This window comes from Manis javanica, chromosome 1, assembly GCF_040802235.1.
Source record: "Manis javanica isolate MJ-LG chromosome 1, MJ_LKY, whole genome shotgun sequence".
Lineage (NCBI taxonomy): Eukaryota > Metazoa > Chordata > Mammalia > Pholidota > Manidae > Manis > Manis javanica.
Window position 1 is genome coordinate 9,393,796 of NC_133156.1, and position 3,779 is coordinate 9,397,574.

At 44.4% G+C, this 3,779-nt stretch overlaps 1 long non-coding RNA gene across 1 annotated transcript; it reads right to left on the reverse strand.

Moving 5' to 3' along the window:
- Positions 1–283: 283 nt before the first annotated feature.
- Positions 284–3,430, reverse strand: LOC140849524 (uncharacterized). The gene is made up of 3 exons (XR_012131562.1): positions 3,269–3,430; positions 1,797–2,173; positions 284–421 (listed from the first exon to the last, which is right to left on the reverse strand). It is a non-coding gene; the product is annotated as an uncharacterized lncRNA (long non-coding RNA).
- Between the last annotated feature and the right edge of the window lie 349 nt (positions 3,431–3,779).

Genomic DNA, 3,779 nt, shown 5'->3' on the forward strand with positions numbered 1-3,779 from the left:
GTTTAATGGCTTCATCATGACGAAGGCAAGACAATGTTACCCAAAAGAAGCTACTACCTGAAAGTTATTATAATAAGTTCATATGCCTTATCTTTTGCCACCTTGTTTAGAAAATATTTTTTTAATAAGCCATTGTGATAGCTAAATACATTTTTCCAGGACGTTTTTTGCCTTTGAAGCAGCCCCTGGATGCACAACCATCCCAGAGTCAAAAATGAAGACAGCCTGACTTGGTAACAAAGATAAATCTCAAACCAGATGCAAGATTTTTATGCATGTTTCACTAGATTTTACAATAGGCATGGTGCTACAAGTCAGTGTTTCCACTGGAAATAGTGGCTCTCATCCAGGGCTTGGTGTGATATTTTTTCCAGCAGTAACTAAGAACCAGTTCTGTCTCTTTTCCAATAATCTTTTTCCTCTGCAAGAAGAAAGAAAATGTTAGATATGTAAGGACTGGTCAGGCTCAACCCTCAAGGTGGCTCTGATTTTCCCTTTATTCACAGTTCCTCACACCTGCTCCAGCAAGTCAAGTCAGACAAACGTGCCCAATGCCCCAAAGCTGTCTCACTTTTTTGGAATTTCCGAAGAGTTAGACTTCTTGGCCACAGCTATATAATTATGGCCCCGTAGTTTCAAAACCATTTTTTTTTTCATGGTAAGCTGTCCAGAGATACTCTCAATGCAGTGCCATGCTGGTGATTCATTCATTTAGCAAAAACACCTTGTGTTTCGTATATGCAACCTTGTGTAAGATATCACAGGCACCAACATCAATAAAACCTGCTTCCTGTCCTTAAGTTGTTTACAGAATGCACAGATGGTGAGACAGATAGCTCCGGTGAGAGTCAGCAGACCCTATTATTAGTTTCTTGCACTTGGATATAGTTTAGTGACAGGATAGAGGGAAGTCAGTTTCCACCAAGTTCAATGGCAGATGGCGGGGAGGGCATATCCCAGGCATTTGTGAGCAGTATTTCATATCTTCAGTCATGTAGGTATGTCACACTTTCGACAGACCCATATGCCATACCCCATGCACAGTATTTAATAATTTTCTCTAAGTTGACTCATTTTTACTTTAATTTAGTGTACTTCAAAAGAAAACTTGCTGCCATTACAAAAAAAGTGGAAAACAGGATTACCTGCCATAAATGGAGCTATCTATAAAAACAAACAATGGAAGCCAAGGTAACATTTCATTTAAAACTTAAAATATTAATTTTATCACTTGGTGAGACAGCTGATGTACTTGTGTACATCAATAAATCAGCTCAAATGGCAAAAATACATGTCAGAAAATAAATTGCTTAAATGTGAGGGCTGGACTAGTTTATACTCAGAGAGCTTGATTTTTATTTTACAGCTGCCACTGTCCCCAACAAAATTCGTGCCTCAGCCCTGACTCATGTGTCTTCCATCTTTTCTACTTTTTCATATATTTTCCATATTATTTCGTACATTTCATATATTATCAAATATTATTCAAATGTCATATCTTTGAGCTATTCTTTAAAACCAGGTCCCATCCTGCCTTTCCCATGCATCTTCTAAACCTCCTCCAAAATATTGAATAGCTTCTTACGATTGATGCCACTTATTTGGCATTTAGCATAACCAATTGGTATGGTTGTTCTCAGTGTGAATGGCCTGCCTTTCCAGCAGGGACCATGTTTTGTGTATCTTTCTGTCCTACCCAATGGCTACACTGAATAGGAATTAATTTAATTATTTTGTGTGAATTGCTTCAGCCGCAGTGTATCAAGCTAGACTGTATAGTTTTTTGTGTGACCTACCCTCTCCACTCGGAGGGGATGACCGTTATGACCCAGATCCACAGGTGAGGACTGGGAACAGTGGATCTCTGGAAGGATGCAGGAACAAGTGGAAGGGGCCCCCGTGGTTGAGACATGTCACCAGGCTGGTTCTGATGGACGTGCTGAGCTCCTCTGGGGTGGCTGCAGAATCAAACGTAGAATTTTCAAGTCATCTTCGCAACCGTGAGGAATGTGAGTCAGGCAAGCAAAGCCCAAAGTTCTACCAAAAAACTCCTTGAACCAGAGATAGCAAATTTTGAGATCCACCAGTTACGAACTTCTTTGCACAGCCACAGAACCTTTGCCTTTAAAGCAAACAACCACGGTACCCTGATCGATGGCAGGGGACATCAGTCCTATAAAAAGAATGGGCTGAATGAGCTGTGGATGTGGGTCGAAACCCCCCACAGCCAGGGTTTAATAAACTCACCTGAGACACGTTAGAAACTCATTTGGATAAAAATCTGTCTTAAGATGTCATTTAATTATGCTCTGGTTAAAAATAGTGGGGCTGTCACGTTCCATCAGACATACAGTGAATAAGCTCGCAGAAAGAAAAGCAGGTAACTTTGGAGGACAGCACATTCTTTCATTGAAAGGTGGCACTGTCAAAATCACCGTGAAACCAGGCAGCCTCAGGCCTTTGGGTGCCAGCCCCTCCTTGGACACTGTAGTCGGCGTCCCAGAGCACTGAAGGTGAACCCCAGGTTCTCCTCTCCACCTCCGAGGTCCCTCGCCAGATCCTTCGCCAGATCCGTGCTCTGTCTCCTGTGCCCCTTCCAGAAAATTCAAGTGATTTTTCCCTGTTATCTGATTGGTCTGTCCCAGACATTAAGTTTTGGATCAGGCTGACCCAAACCTCCAAATGCTGGACCTCCCACTGCCCTCATTGATACCCCCTCCTCGTGTTGGCAGGAATCCTCAGAAGCCCTTTTCTCCCAGAAAGCCTGACTGATGAAGGCACTGCAGAGGATTTTCATGGGGAAATAGGCATCTCAAGTATTCTTCAGGGCTGGGCATCTTTTATTTGGCCGGGGAGCTGGCCTTTCCCAGGCCCCGAGTGTAGACACCATGCTCCACACCATCTCCCCCACATGGCCACTGGGCTGGGCCCATCGTCTCATGTTCCTCCAAAGTGCTCAAAACGATGCGCAGGTAATGCAGAAGGAAGTTAGAACAGAATTCCCTTTTCCTGACCGTATCTCCTCCTCTCCCAGATCTTCCAGAGAGTTCTAGACTCCTAAAGATCATCACAACTCTTCTGTGGCACCAACAGAAATGCTGCTGACACAGAAAATGAGGGGAGGGACAAGGGAAGGTGACATGAGCGACGCAGAATTCTGGACTTTGCAAAAAGCACCCCAGAGGTCCTGCGGCTGGCACAGCTGCCCCAACGCTAGTGTCTGCAGCACCCCTAACCCATCGTCAGCTTTCGTGAGTACCACTTTTACCTCGTTCTCCCCAGAGAAGACAAAAGAATACAATTTCCCCTAACGTGCAAAAGTCCAGATGTCCAAATGTCCAGCTGCGTTCTGGAGCTGACCGGCCATCACTGTAGAGAGATTCATGAATTAGGATTTATTGGGGGAAACATTGTCCCTCTGTCTCTACTCATCCTGAACTGCACAAGCATGTCACCAGGCGATGACACGCATCACAATCAGCAACTGCGTCCTTAGTGAGAGCTCACTGGACAGTTGCCCTCAGGTGAATTCGTAGTGGTAGAGGAGAGCTCAGTCCCTGTGTTGGACTGGGAATAAAAGCTCTCTTGGCCTCTAGTTGGAACACCAGGAAGAATCGGCACAGGTAAACACGATCCCCCAGGTTAGATATGGGCCAGTATGTCTTCCTGTTCTGGAAGAAAGTGGCTTCCTCACTGTGGAAGCTCGGCCCTTTGGGTATGTTTGAACCGGAGAGGCTAATGAAATAAGTAAGGAATTACAAGCCTCATATTAAATGCTA